The 16,668-nt window shown below is 39.0% G+C and overlaps 1 pseudogene; it reads left to right on the top strand.

Annotated features, from left to right (window-relative positions):
* The first annotated feature begins 2,243 nt into the window (after window positions 1-2,243).
* LOC121025722 (cellular nucleic acid-binding protein-like) lies at window positions 2,244-16,186 on the top strand (annotated as a pseudogene).
* The last annotated feature ends 482 nt before the right edge of the window (window positions 16,187-16,668 follow it).

Raw genomic sequence — 16,668 nt, 5'->3', positions numbered from 1 at the left:
CTCGAACAGGGTATTTTAATTTTTTTTAATGTTTATTATTTGTGAGAGAGACAGAGAGGGAGAGAGTAAGCAGGGGAGGGGCAGAGAGAGAGGGAGACACAGAATTGGAAACAGACTCCAGGCTCCGAGCTGTCGGCGCAGAGCCCAACACGGGGCTTTGTACCAGTGCTGCTGCAACTGTGCAAACCAGCCCATCTGGCTCATGACTGTGACCACGCGGATGAGCAGAAGTGCTATTCTTGTGGAGAATTTGAACACAGTCAGAAAGACTGCACTGAAGAAAGGTAGGAATGAAATAAATCTGTATCTAAAGGGCAATCCTTCTTAAGAAATGACATTTGGTGGTTAAGAAATGATCAAATGCCAGTAATTAGATCAAGAACACCCTCAAGAACACATTAAGTCTTGCTCTTTGTCACTATTTGGAAAATGCAGCTTCCATATAAGACGTTGTTTTATCCACAAAAGCGTATACTTTAGGGAAAAGGATTAGAATTCCATGGGGATTCTGATATATGTATGTATAAAATTTTTCACTAGTTACAAGGAGATACACAAATAAAGAAATATTTAGTACCTTTTATTTGTCAAGAATTGTTTAAGTGATTTACATTATCTCATTAAATTCTCACAACAATCATATGGAATAGGTACTAATTTTACCCCCATATTGTAGCTGAGAAAACCAAGGCACAGAAAGTTTAAGTAACATTCCTGAGGTCACACAGCTGGCACAGACTGAAAGAAATATTTGACAACAAACAGGTGAAAGATTAGGTTACTTGCTTGAGATTTTTCTTGCTTCTTGGGGTAAGCCTGTATTGCTATATGAAAATTGATTTCTTATATGAAAAATGGAAGCCAGAAAACACTGGAATAATTTTAAGTTACTAAAAGAAAGAAAATGACCAGACTATAGCTCTCTACATAACAAAAATACCAATTGAGAAGGAAAGACATTTTTTTAAAAAAAGGTTGATCTAGGGGTGCCTGGTGGCGCAGTCGGTTAAGCGTCCGACTTCAGCCAGGTCACGATCTCGCGGTCCGTGAGTTCGAGCCCCGCGTCGGGCTCTGGGCCGATGGCTCAGAGCCTGGAGCCTGTTTCCGATTCTGTGTCTCCCTCTCTCTCTGCCCCTCCCCCGTTCATGCTCTGTCTCTCTGTCCCAAAAATAAATAAAAACGTTGAAAAAAAAATTAAAAAAAAAAAAAAGGTTGATCTATTCATCTTGAGAGAGAAGAGAGAGAGTAAGTGCAAGCAGGAGGAGGGGCAGAGAAGAGAGAGAGAATCCCAAGCAGGCTCCCCACTGTCAGTGTGGAGTCCAACCTGGGGCTCAATGTCACAAACACTGAGATCATGACCTGAGCTAAAATTAAGAGTCAGACGCTTAACCTACTGAGCCACTCAGGTGCCCCAGGAAAAACATTTTTAGACCAAACAAACAAACAAACAAACCCGAGAAAATTTGCCAACAGCAGTCACACAGTTGAAAAATTACTAAAGGATCATATTCAAGGAGAAAGAAAATGAGAACAGATTTGAAGATAGAGGAAAAAACAAAGAGCAACAAAACAGTAAATATGTGACTTCACAAAAACTAGTACTGATTATTATTTTCTTAAGTTTATTTTTTTGAGACAGAGAACATGAGTGGGGTAGAAGCAGAGAGAGGGAGAGAGAATCCCATGCAGGCTCCACACTGTCAGAACAGAATCCGACGTGGGGCTTGAACTCACCAACCGGGAGATCATGACCTGAGCCAAAGTCAGATGCTTAACCGACTGAGCCACCCAGGCGCCCCAGTACTGCTTATTCTTAATAATAATGTACTGAGTTGTTTAAAAATGCAGAGACAAAGGTAATATATAAAATAAAAAGAAAGTAAATGAACTTTAAAATTTCTATGGTCTTGGGGCACCTGGGTGGCTCGGTCGGTTGGGCGTCTGACTTCGGCTCAGGTCATGACCTCGCGGTCCGTGAGTTTGAGCCCCACATCGGGCTCTGAGCTGACAGCCCAGAGCCTGGAGCCTGCTTCGGATTCTGTGTCTCCCTCTCTCTCTGACCCTCCCCTGCTCGTGCTCTTTCTCTCTCTGTCTCAAAAATAAATAAATGTTAAAAAAAAAATTTTTTTTTAATAAATAAATAAAGTTTCTATGGTCATTAAATTTTCCAGGAAGAGGGAAAAGTACTAATTTATAGTATTTTGATATCCGGAATACACATGAAGATATTTATGGTAGCTACCATGAATATTACAAGAATATTTAAGTATAGGCGCAGACCCGCAAGGACCCTAAAAATAAACAGCCACTACCTTGTGAACCACTTTCCCTGGGCCTGCGTCCGAGTCGCTTCCAGCGAAGGCCCACTCAGATGGGCCAAAGATCTAACTGCAGCCTTGAGAAGCAATAACTACTCAAAGTGTGGAAGATCTGGCCATTGGGCCCGGGGGGGGGGGGGGGGGCCAACTAATGGAGGCCATGGTTGTGGAATGAAAACCCATGGTAGAGGTGGTTTTACCTCAGTTAGAGGTTTCCCGTTTGGTTTCTCATCTCTTCCAGACATCTGTTATCACTGTGGTGAGTCTGGTCATCTTGCCAAGGATTGGGATCCTCAGAAGGTTGCCTGCTAACTGAAGCAGAGGTGGCCACATGGCCAAGGACGGCAGAGAGCCCAAGAGAGAGTGAGAACAGTGCTGCTACAACTGTGGCAGACCAGCCCATCTGGCTCATGACTGTGACCATGCGGATGAGCAGAAGTGCCATTCTTGTGGAGAATTTGAACACAGTCAGAAAGACTGCACCGAAGTGAAATACTACACCTTTGGTGAAACCGGTCACGGTCACGTAACTGTCAATCGCCGCAAGGCAAGTGAAGTCAATTATTACTGCTGTGGTGAGTCAAGGCATCTTTTTTTTTTTTTTTTTAATTTTTTTTTTTCAACGTTTATTTATTTTTGGGACAGAGAGAGACAGAGCATGAACGGGGGAGGGGCAGAGAGAGAGGGAGACACAGAATCGGAAACAGGCTCCAGGCTCTGAGCCATCAGCCCAGAGCCCGACGCGGGGCTCGAACTCACGGACCACGAGATCGTGACCTGGCTGAAGTCGGACGCTTAACCGACTGCGCCACCAGGCGCCCCAGAGTCAAGGCATCTTGTAGAGAAATGCGCAATTGAAGCCCTGGCTTAATTCTTTTCTTTTGTTGCCCCTCCTTGTTCTGATTAACGGCTGTATTATTTTCTCTGAGACCTCTTCCCTGGCCAAAGATTGGCAGATAGAGGTTACTCCCAGGTCAGTGACCTTTCCTTGCTGTGTAAAAGGAGGAAAGGAGTGGGAAAAAAATAGATTTTCTGCATGTAACTAAAAAAAACAATGATAATAATAAAGTTCATGTTTAGTTTGTTTTTTTTTTTTAATTTTTTTTTAACATTTATTTATTTTTGAGACAGAGAGAGACAGAGCATGAACGGGGGGAGGGCCAGAGAGAGAGGGAGACACAGAATCTGAAGCAGGCTCCAGGCTCTGAGCTGTCAGCACAGAGCCTGATGCGGGGCTCAAACTCATGGACCGTGAGATCGTGACCTGAGCGAAGTCGGACGCTCAACCGACTGAGCCACCCAGGCGCCCCATCATGTCTAGTTTGGTAGAGATGTCACGTATCATGCTTTGTTGAAGAACAAAGTGAACACTAGTGAATAGGGGTTGGTGAATAGGAGGAGCTGAATCAGACCAGTAAGTCTGCCCTGGGTCTCTTGGATATGTTCCCATGTAGGAGGAAGTAAAACCAATTCTGGAAGTATCTTTAAGTTTCCATAAACAACTTAAATTTTAGCATAATAATGGCCTTGGATTGTCTGACCTCAGTAGCTATTAAATAACATCAAGCACTGTCTGTATCAAGCCCTACATAGAACATACAGTCGAAGGGAAATGAACAACAACGAAAAAGACAAATGTGTGTTAATGGCTGTGTGAGAAAAATTGAGGTGAACTCCTAAACAGTAATAACTTCATCACAGTGTTGATGCTGGATATACATAAGGTGATGGCAAAGGTTTAGATTCTTTTTTTTAATGTTTATTTTTGAGAGAGAAAGAGAGAGTGTGAGCTGGGGAGGGGCAGAGAGAGAGAGAGAGAGAGAGAGAGACAGGATCCGAAGCAGGCTCCAAGCTTTGAGCTGTCAGCACAGAGCCCGATGCGGGGCTTGAACCCACGAACCCTGAGATCATGACTTGCGTCGAAGTCAGATGCTTAACCGACTGAACCACCCAGGCACCCCATGATGGCCAAGGTTTAGAACACATCTACTCTCAGAGCTAGCATAATTTGGAGTCATTCAAGAATGACAGAAAAATGCATTTTCACAGAAACCAAGATGTTATTTTTATGTACTATATCACTTAAACAACTGTTTCCTTTGCTGTAATCAGTTTTTAAAAGTCATATGGAAAAAGCAACTGATATCCTAGAAAATAGAAACGTAATTTTAAAACTATCCAATAAAGCTGGAGGAGGAAAGGGAATTTGGCTAAAGTTCTTTTTGTTTGTTACAAATTTTCTTTATTGTACATAGTGCAAAATATATAATTAAAGATATTAAAGAGGAGAATGTGGAGGACTAAAAAAATATTTTTAAGTAAAAAGTTAATGTAAAGACGTACAGTAAAAATAATACAGAAGACAGCAAAAGAGAAAGGAGGACGTAAAATAGTGGCACAAAGAGAAAGCAAACAGCAAGGTATTAAACTTAAGCTAAAATATATTGGTAAATACATCTCACAAAAATGGACCAAATGCTACAATTAAAATATAATTATTTCCAATAACTACATGTTGCTTTTTGAAAACCCACTTTAAATATAAAGGTAAGGGGCTCCTGGGTGGCTCCGTCGGTTAAGCGTCTGACTTCGGCTCAGGTCATGATCTCAGTCTGTGAGTTCAAGCCCCACATCGGGCTCTGCGCTGACAGCTCAGAGCCTGGAGCCTGCTTCCAATTCTATGACTCCCTCTCTCTCTGCCCCTCCCCCAGTCACGTTCTGTCTCTCTCCCCCTCTCAAAAATAAACATTAAAAAAATTTTTTTAAATAATAAATAAATGTAAAGGTAAAAGTAAAAAGCTGGAATAAGATATAGCAGGCAAACATTAATCAAAAGAAAGCTGCCATTAAATAAATTAATATCACAAAAAGTAGGTTTTAAGGTAAAAGTCATCATTAGATATAAAAAGTTGTATTTCATAATGAGAAAGTTTAACTCACTCGTTGACACAGTAACAAAAATTCTAAATTAGAAAAAGAAATAAATAACCAAGTTAAGTTTGATCCAGGAATACAAGATTGGTTGAACATGAGAAATCAATCAATGTAATCCACTATATTAAAAGAGCAAAGGAGAAAAAAAAAAAATCTCAATAGATGCAGAAAAAGTACCTAAGAAGATTCACTTAACATTTATAGTGAAAGCTCTTAGAAAACTAGAAATAGAAGAAAACATTCTTATTCTGATAAATGGTGTCTACAAAACAAAACAAAGCAAAGCAAAATAACTACCATAAATGAAAAATGTAGGAATGAAATGTAGAAACTTTCCTTCTCACTTTGGGAAAGACCAAAAAAGTCCACAATCTCTACTTATCCTCAACATTGTACTGGAAGTCCTAGCCAGTTCAATAAAGCAGGAAAAAATAAATAACAAGTACAAGAACTTAAAAGGGAGAAATAAAAACCGACGTTACTTTCAAACGTCTGATTTTGTTTTCGGAAAATTCAAAGAATATTCAAGTAAAGTACAAGTGAGTTTAACAGAAATGCAGGTGTTTTAATCATCTCCTATTCACCGTGTTGATGAGGAGGGATTCCTGCTCTAGGCTTATGGGGCCGGCAACACATGAAGACAGTGCAGTGCACAGAAGAGATCAGTAGAGTTTATTAGGCATATATACTCACATCCCAAGGGAGGAGGGACTACAGAGTGAACGACCAAGATCTGTGGGAGGCTTTGTAGCATTAAGAGGATGGGGTGACCTTGGTGTCCGGGGGAGAATGTATTTGGCTTGTTTGAATAATTCTGTGAGCTGTCAGAGGACTGAAGCTCATTCCTTCAGGATAAGCAGAAACTACGCCTGGTCCCCTTGATGAGGAGGATATTTTAGTTAGAGGAACTTACCTGCAGAGGCAGAATGGGGAGGAGAACTTGGCAGTTAGTCCGTTAGAGACCTTTCCAGTTTTACCAGAAGTCAAGGCAGCACATGATATTTGGGCTGAATTTGAGGTCTTGTATCACAGATGTATACCAAAAAAATCAATGTTTTAAATACTTTTTAATGTTTATTTTTGAGAGAGAAAGAGAGAGAGAGAGAGACAGAGTGCAAGTGGGGGAGGGGCAGAGACCAAGAGGGAGACACAGAATCCAAAGCGGGCTCCAGGCTCTGAGCTGTCAGCACGGAGCCTGACACGGGGCTCGAACCCACGAAGGGCGAGATCATGACCTGAACCGAAGTCGGATGTTATACAGAAAATTTTGTGGAAGAAACAGTACAAAGCCAGAGGACTTAGACAACCAGATATCAAAACTCAAAAAACTACAGTATTTTTTTTTAATTTTTTTTAACGTTTATTTATTTCTGAGACAGAGAGAGACAGAGCAGGAACGGGAGAGGGTCAGAGAGAGAGGGAGACACAGAATCCAAAACAGGCTCCAAGCTCTGAGCTGTCTGCACAGAGCCCGACACGGGGCTCGAACTCACGGACCGCAAGATCATGACCTGAGCCGAAGTCGGACGCTTAACCCACTGAGCCACCCAGGGGCCCCAAAACTGCAGTAATTAAGATAATGTGTTATTGCACAAGGGTAGCAAATTAGACCAGCAGAACAGAAGAGTCCAAAATAGATTCACGATCATTCAAACACTTGATTATAACAACGATACTACTGAAAAGTGAGGAAAATACTGTGTTTTTTGACAAATGACATTAGATCAATTGAATATCCACATGAGAAAGAGAGAAAATTGGCTTCATTAGACACTCAAATCAATTCTGGGTAGACTGCAGATGTAAATATAAACATTAAAAAAATAAAGTTTATAGAGGGGCTAACATTGAAAATATCTTGGTCACGTTTGGGTAAGAAAAGCTATCTTAAAAAGGACACTTAAAGGGGCGCCTGGGTGACTCAGTCAGTTAAGCGTCAGACTTCAGCTCAGGTCATGATTTCATGGTTTGTGGGTTCGAGCCCCATGTCGGGCTCTCTGCTGACAACTCAGAGCCTAGAGCCAGCTTCAGATTCTGTCTCCCTCTCTCTTTGCCCCTCCCCCGCTCTCACTCTGTCTCTCTGTCTCTCAAAAACAAATAAACATCAAAGTAAAGTTTTTTTTTTTTAAAACAAGGACACTTAAAGATTACCCAAAAAGGAAGTGATTGATAAACCACATCAAGATTAAGGACATCCATTCATTGACATCACAACTGACTAAAAAAGCAAGTCACAGTGTGGGAAAAGATAATTTGCAGCACATAACTTGGAAACAATTCATATCCATAAGGTATAAAGAATTCAAAAAAATCAAGAAGAAATGACAGACAACCCATTATAATATTAGGCAGAGACTTCAAGAAGCTTTTTACAAAACAATTATAGACGAAAAAAATATTAAAAACTCCTCAACCTCATTACTAATAATGGAAGTACAGAATAAAAAAAAATGACTTACCATTACACAAACACCAGAATACGAAAAATGATAAAGACTAACAATTACAAGCGTGGGTGTTTATGCAGATTCACTGGAATTCATATATTGCTGGTGGGAATGTTAAATGTTACAAACACTTTGGAAAAAAGACTGCATGTTTTCATAAAGTTAAACATACACTTACCATGTGATCCAAAAATCTACTCCCAGATAATTATTTAGGAGAAAAGAAAACCTACCTTCACACAAATAATTGCGTATGAATTTACGTTCATTGCAACTTTATCCCTAATAGCCTGATGCAGGAAACAAATGTCTATTAATCAATGAATGGATACAGAAAATATTGTACATCCAATATTATACATCCAATGGAAGAGTACTTAAAAATAAAAAGGGACAAACTACTTATGCATGCAACTACATGGATGAATCTCAAAACCATTCAGCTAAGTGAAAGTGATCAGACTTAGAAGACAACTTGTTCAACAACTTGTAAAACTAGAGGGACAGGAAAAAATGAGTGGATGCCGAGGGCGAGTGGTGGAGAAAGGAGTTTGAGTACAAATGGTCATGAGGGAAATTCTTGGGATATTGAAAATATTCCATACTATAATTGTGATGGTATTTACATGGGTGGAAATATTTTCAAGCCTTATCTAAATGTACATTGTAAATGGATGCATTTTATTTTATGTGAATTAAACTTCAATGAGGTTTATTTTTAAACAAACAAAAATTGCCAAAGAAGATAGAGCTGGTTTATTTTTATTTATTTTTATTTTGTATTAAGTTTTTTCATTGTAATTCCAGTACAGTGAACATACGGTGTTATGTAAGTTTCAAGTGTACAATATAGTAATTCAACAAGTCTAGATATTACTCAGTGCTCATCACGATAAGTGACTCTTCACCTATTTCGCCCATCCCCCTACCCACCTCCCCTCTGGTAACCATGAGTTTGTTGTCTATAGTTAAGAATCTTGGTTTCACTCTCTCCCTCTCTTTCTCTTTCTTTGCTTATTGTTTTGTTTCTCAGATTCCACATATGAATAAAATCATATGGTATTTGTCTTTCTCCAATTGACTTATTTTACTTATCATTATACTCTCTGGTTTCATCCACGTTGTTGCAGATGGCAAGATTTCATTCTTTTTTATGGCTGAATAATATTCCTATATATACCATGTGTATATATATATATATATATATATGCATATATAAATACCATAATGTGCATGGTAATCCCTATATATATTATAATATACATGGTATATACATATATTATGCCAATATATATCATAATATGCATGCTATATATATATATTATACCATATCTTCTTTATCCATTCATCTATCGATGGACACAGGCTGCTTCCATAATTTGCCTATTGTAAACAATGCTGCAATAAGCATAGGGGTACATGTGTTCCTCCGAATTAGTGTTTTTGTATTTTGGGGGTAAATACCCAGTGGTGTGATTACTGGTTCGTAGGGTAGTTCTATTTTTAACTGTTTGAGAAACTTCCATACTGTTTTCCACAGTGGCTGCACCAGTTTGCATCCCCACCAACAGTGAAAACCAGTTTATGTTTCAAGTTTATTTTTAAGCAAACAAAAAGTACTAAAGACCATAAAACTAAATAATAAAATTCTGATATCACATGCGATTTAATTGGCAGTGAAGTATTCCCTTTGAGTGAATAAAAATGGGTCTTGAAAGAGAAAAAGGGTAATCATACCTGTTCATCAAAGACATAATTAAACATGAAAAAGACAGAGACACAATGTGGGAGGAAATAGTTGCCAAAAAAAAAAAAAAAAAGCGGCGGGATGACCTAACAAAAAATTCTCTCCTCTGTGAAAGCGGTTAGAAAACTGGCAACAGATGGTCAGAGTCAATATTTTTAGAACTCTGCAAATTAACTAAAGGCTTGCAGCAATCCAGGGAGAATTTATTCAAGAAATCCTGATAAGAACGATGAGTTTTAGGGTGTGTTGACTGGCGCTGTTCCAGTCCCCCCTCTCAACCTCTGTGAGACCCTTGGAAACTAACAGCTTTCCGGCGGAGACAGGGGCAGAACAGGATTGGAGGTTCCTCATGACCTCATTCTCACAGATGTGTTATCGCTTTACACAACTGGTAGTTCCCCAGAACACCACAATATCAGGCAATTTTCATTTGACTTGACTCAGAGCTTACCTAATGCAAAAAAAAAAAAAAACCTTTTCCCCCGGGGGAATTTTGCTGAAATCATTTGGAGGTAGTTGTTTGAAGCTGCCTGAAGAGGTTGGTTAAGAGGTGGGGCAAATGATAGTCTAACCAAAAACCTGAATATGAAAAGCTGGGGAATGAGGTAACCATAGGGGATTTGAAAAGCGGACACAACCATGGGAATCCGGAATGTCACAAGCATGTGTAGGACTGACTATGCACATATCCAGAGACCTAAACTTCTGTCTGGTTGACCTGGAAGCTCTGCACAAGCAAGAAGTAAAGGCTCAGGCTGAGGTGTCAATTACCAGGCTGAGCGTTGGAGATATACCCCAACACACACACGCGCGCGCGCACACACACACACACACACACGCACGCACACACACGCACACACACGCACAAACTCTTCAGCAAATATTAGGAGACTGCTTGGTTCTAGGTGCTTGAGGAAATTTCTATTGATTCATCAGCTTTCAAGTTAGCTAAGCACACCGACCTTCCGGTGGCTAAGCGCAACAAAAAAACAAAGGCTTGACAGAATTAATTCAGTAAAATGTCTGGGAAACCATCAGCAATAACATAAAGTAACGACAAAAACAAACACTAGGCAGCGGCAAGAATATGATTTCCAGAGTCGATGCATTATATTAATTAAAATGTCAAATTTTGAAAAAATTATGAGACATATCAAGAAACAGGAAAGTATAGCACATACATAGGAAGAAAAGAAATCATAGACACTATCCCTGAGGAAGCTAAACATTGAACTTACCAGACAAAAACTTTGACTCAACTATTTTAAGTGTGACCAAAGAACTAAGGAAAACCATGTTTTAAAAACTAAAGAGGGCGCCTGGGTGGCTCCGTCAGTTAAGCGTCCGACTTCGGCTCAGATCATGATCTCACGGTTCGTGGGTTCGAGCCCCGCGTCGGGCTCTGTGCTGATGGCTCAGAGCCTGGATCCTGTTTCAGATTCTGTGTCTCCCTCTCCCTGCCCCTCCCCTGCTTGCACTGTGTCTCTCTATCTCTCTCAAAGGTAAATAAACATTAAAAAAAAAAAAAATGAAAAACTAAAGAAAAAAGTATGAGACTATTGTCTCACCAAATAAAGACTATCAATAATGAGATAGGGATTATTAAAAAAAAAAAAGCATGGAAAGAAATTTAGGGGTTGAAAAGTACAATAACTTAAATGACAAATTATTTAAAGGGGCTCAACAGCAGATTTGAGCTGGCAAAAGCAAGAATTGGCAAACTTCAAAAAGAAAGTAGGAGGACTCACACTTCCTGATTTTGAAATTTGCGATAAACCTGCACAAATCCAAATAATGTGGTCCTGGCATAGGGATAGACATACAGATCCATGGAACAGAACTGGGAGTACAGAAATAAACCTTATATTTCCGGTCAACTGAATTTCAACATAGGAGTCAAAATAATTCAATGGGGGAAAGAATACTCTTGTCAACAAATGATGCCGGAACAAATGGATGTCAACATACAAAAGGATGAAGTTCAGGGGCGCCTGGGTGGCTCAATCGGTTAAGCATCTGACTTGGGCTCAGGTCATGATCTCATGGTTCGTGAGTTCAAGCCCCGCGTAGGGCCCTGTGCCGGCAGCTCGGAGCCTGGAGCCTGCTTTGGATGCTAGGTCTCCCTCTCTCTCTGCCCCTCCCTCACTCACACTCTCTTTCTGTCTCTCAAAAAATAAATAAATGTTAAAAAAATTTTTTTAAAGGATGAAGTTCAACCAGCATGTATAAAAATTAACTCAGAATCAATCATGGATCTAAATGTAAGAGCTAAAATTATAAAAATCGCAACAGAAAACACTGGAGTGAATCTTCATGACCTTGGATATGACACCGAAATTACAAGTGGTAAGTGATTGATGCTTTGACTTCATCAACATAAAAATTGCATTTCAAAAGACTATCAAGAAAGTGAAAAGACACCCCATATCACGGGCCAAAATTTACAAATCATGCACCTTGTAAGTTTTTGTTTGAACACCTATTTTTAATTCTCCTGTGTGTATACTGGAATATGTAAAGAGCACTCACAACTCCATCATAAAATGATAAATATCTCAGTTTTAAAATAAGCAAAAGGCTCAAATAGACATTTCTCTAAAGAAGATAACACAAATGGCCAGCAAGCACTGGAAGAGATGTTCACAATCATTAGCTGTTAGGGAAAAACAAATCAAAACTACAAGGAAATAGCTCTCCACAACCACTAGGATGGCTCGAATCAAAAGGACGGAGGTGCCTGGGTGGCTCAGCGGGTTGAGCGTGTGACTTCAGCTCAGGTCATGATCTCACGGTTCGTGGGTTCGAGACCCGCATGGGGCTCTGTGCTGACAGCTCGGAGCCTGGAGCCTGTTTCGGATTCTGTGTCTCCCTCTCTCTCTGCCCCTCCCCTGCTCACTCTCTCTCTCCCTCAAAAATAAATAAACAGTAAAAAACTTTTAAATGAAAACGTTGATACATGTTCATAGCGTCGTTATTCACACTACAGACAGTGGAAACAATGCAAATGTCCATTTACTGATGAATGAATAAACAAAATCTGGTATATTCATACAATGGAATCCTTGCCAACCTTGCCAATCCTTGCCAAACCTTGCCAACATGAAGGACTGAAACACTGATTCATGCCGTGACACAAATGAACCTTGGAAACATTATACAAAGTGAAGGAAGCCAGATACAGAAGGCCGCTTGTTAGATGATTCCATTTCTATGAAATGTCTGTGATAGGTACACCTATAGAGACAGAACATAGATTAATGGTTGCCTGGGGCTGAAAGAAAAGTTGAAGAGAGAATGGGGAGTGACTGCTAATAGGTACAAGGTTATTTTTGGAGTGATGAAAATGTTCTAAAATTAGATTATATGATGGTTACACACTGTGTAAATATACTAAGAAACATTGAATTGTACACTTTGAATGGGTGTGCGTAAATCCTAAAAAAGTATGTATCTTAATACAACTTAAGGGTTTGAGATATTCTTTTATTTTTTTAATTTTTTTTAATGTTTATTTATTTTTGAGACAGAGAGAGACAGAGCATGAACGGGGGAGGGGCAGAGAGAGAGGGAGACACAGAATCGGAAACAGGCTCCAGGCTCCGAGCCGTCAGCCCAGAGCCCGACGCGGGGCTCGAACTCACGGACCGCGAGATCGTGACCTGAGCCGAAGTCGGCCGCTTAACCGACTGAGCCACCCAGGCGCCCCAAGGGTTTGAGATATTTAAAAATTGTCTTAAAATAATTGAAGACGAAAAAAATAAAATAAAATAAAATAAATAATTGAAGATGTGCATATCTATACAAACAGCAGTGACGTAAAACATAAAAGAGGAGTGTGAACAACTTTATGCCAAAATCTTGACATTGTAGATTGGTCTATTACCTAGAAAAATATAACCTACTAAAACTGACTAATGATGCTACAGAAGGACTGAATAATTCATAATTTCTAAAGACTTACAATAGTAGTTTAAATTCTTCTCACTAGTAAACTCTAGTTAGATGATTTACAGGTGTCTTATATCACCTTTTCAAGGAACCAATTATTCAAATATTATCTAAAACCTTCCAGAGACCAGAAGGTAAACCACACTGCTTTCCTTTATTTTTTATTTTAAAATAACAGTATGAATAAGGGAATTTATAGACAAGTCTTACCCATAAACCATAGACGTAAAGATCCTTAAAAAAAGCAAACAGAAACCAGTAGCATGTAAAAATAATAATACTTTATTAATGTTAGGTTGATCCCAAGAAGAGAAGGCTTGTTTAACATTACCAAAGCCATAAATGTAATTCAACTTTTTAACACATTAAAAAGCAAATATACATAGCAATCTCAGTAGATAATTTTTTAATAAAACTCAAAATAAAAAAATGAGATCTTACCAATGAGGAATAATATGGAATTTTGCTAACCTGTTAAAGGGTGGCACCTGAAAAAATATAGTAAGTATAATTCTTAATAGTTCAAGGTTAGATGCACTTCCTTTAAAATCAAGAAGAAAACAATGGTAGACATTTTTATTGTTTCCATTTAACTGTGTGCTGTAGTTAACTAGTTGGAGCATAAAGGCAAGAGAAAGAAACATAAAGGTTAAGAAAGGAAAAATAATAGTGCTGGTAACCACTATGTAAAGCATCAACAGGAAAGATGTTTGTGTCCTTGAGTCACCAAATGAAAGAGTAAGACCCCAAAATGCACGTTGAACTCTATGTAAACAACAAACTACTCTTGAGTTAAGACACTGAGATTTATGGCTGTATTTGTCAGAAAATCAACTTTTACCTTAACAAGTACATTCATAGAAGATATGATTATTTATAGAGAAAATGCAAAGAATCTACACCTTAATAGAAGTAACAATCATTTAGCAAAGTCCGTGAATGTAAAAATCAACATACAAAAGTCAATTTTATATACCAGTAGCAAACAGAAAATTTACATTTTAAAACTCCCTTCAACAGCAAAATGTTAAGGCGCATAGGAATAAAGCTAACAAAGTTGTGAAAGATCTATCTATCTAGACAAGTTTTTGAAAAATAATCAAGAAGATCCAAGTAAATGAAGAAATACATCTGTGGATATAAGTCTTGACGTTATACCTATATTAGTTCTGCCAAAATTCATATATAGATTCAATGATATTCTACTAAAAATCCCAAGAGAATTTTTCAAGGAACTTGGCACACTGATTCTAAAATTTGTATGTAACAGAAAAGAGACAAGAATAGCTAAGATACTCCTAAAGAGCAGCAAAGAGGAAGTGAAGGAGGAGAAGGAGGAGGAGGAGAAAAAAGGAGGAAGGAGAGGAGGAGGGGGCTGGGAGATAAGGTATGAAAATTTGCCCTGGCAGATCTCAAGACTGATTACAATACTATCGAAATAAAGACGGTGTGGTTTTGACCCGGAAATAGACAACAATCAATGGAACAAAATAGGGAGCTCAGAGACACTTATTCACCTATGGGAATAATACTTGTCACGGCTCAATGTAAATCAGTGGGGAAGGGAAAGATGGCTCAATAAGATAAATTGGCTACCCAGTTAGAAAAAATGAAATGGAGGGCCTTTATTACATTTATACATTATACACGTTTAATTTAAGATGGATTAAAGCCTTAAATGTGAAAGAGAAAACATTAACCCTTCTAAAAGCGAATATTAAAAAATATTTATAGGACCTTAGAATAGGAAATAATTTCTTAAATTAAGAAATTACGTAATTTCTTAATTTAAGAAATAAGAAGTAATTTCTTGGGGCGCCTGGGTGGCTCAGTCAGTTAAGCGTCCGGCTTCGGCTCAGGTCGTGATCTCACAGTCCGTGGGTTCGAGTCCCGCATCGGGCTCTGGGCTGACAGCTCGGAGCCTGGAGCCTGTTTCAGATTCTGTGTCTCCCTCTCTCCCTGTCCCTCCCCCACTCGTGCTCTGCCTCTCTCTGTCTCTCAAAGATAAATAAACATTAAAAAAAAAAAAAAGAAAGAAAAGAAATTAAGTACTTTCTTAATTTCTTAAGGGAAGCATTCCCATAGCACCTAGTCCTTGTTTCCAAAATTCTATTGTCTAATTTTACATAGGATCATAACTGCTTATTTTATTGTCTACTCCACCGAGCAGATAACTACTTAAGGACAGGGACTATAGCTTATTAACTTTATCTTCCCCCTTACCTTGGTATGTGTTACTTGTATCTCTAGGACACAAGAGAGGAGAGAGTTTCAGGAAAGATATTTTATTTTTCCCTCGATTTGGCACACCAGTAGTTTTCCTTCCCTAACCATTGCCCAGGGTTTTTTGTTTTTGTTTTTGTTTCTTGTCTCTGTCAGATCCGTGAAGTGATACTCACACATCTATCTATAACACCATCCTCCTCATCCAAGTCAGGTTTTCCACTATCCAGTCTTGACCATCCATTCCTTCAGGCTCTGAATTTCGAGGCTTTCAAAGGGAACGATTAAGGGAAGAATAAAGCCCTATTAATAACTGAAAGAAAAAAACCCATGGGACACCTTTCCTGAATACTGTTTGTTCACTTCTAAATTGGATCTCTGGAGACTAACCATCAGAAAAGAGATTTTTAAGGGTGCAACCACAATTCTGACCAAGAGGACTGTGCCACTGCAGACCAGTCTTAGATCTGGAAGAGATCCTCCCAAGGGTAATCTGGTCTGATTCCGCCTCCAATGCGAGAAGTTCTTCTTTCACGCTGCGGGCATTTCATGAACTAACTCAGCTGTAATCCTTCAAACACTACACTTCTGGTGACAAGAAGCTCCCTGTTTCAGAGGAAAGTCTGTTCCATTTTGTTCTGTCCTAGCTAGTCTAGAAAAGGGAACACACGGTGTTTCTTAGGCAATAAGAGCTTGTGTGCATCGTCAAAGTTTCCATATTTCGTAGGTGGTTTCCCAAGATATTTTCTCCAGAATGTTTCTCATCATGATCCCTGAGATTGCATAACTAAAGACAAACACAGAATGCCCCAAAGCCTCTTGTATATAGAAAAGCAACTAGTTGAAGCTAGTCACCCTCTTCTATATTTTGCATTCCAGAAATGTTGAGTCATTTGAAAAAGCAGAAGAAAATTGAACCGTGAAAATTATACACCAGCTGCTCGATAGGATGTGTCAGTATTCATATTATCAATGAGTCGGACATGGATGTCAGTTTCATTAAAGGATCAAAATATGTCCAGAATAGGAAAGGCCACAAGAGATCATTTTT

Source organism: Herpailurus yagouaroundi, unplaced genomic scaffold (genome assembly GCF_014898765.1).
Source record: "Herpailurus yagouaroundi ecotype Mexico unplaced genomic scaffold, PumYag 67700, whole genome shotgun sequence".
Taxonomy (NCBI): Eukaryota; Metazoa; Chordata; class Mammalia; order Carnivora; family Felidae; genus Herpailurus; species Herpailurus yagouaroundi.
This window is presented reverse-complemented; position numbering and strand designations above follow the sequence as displayed.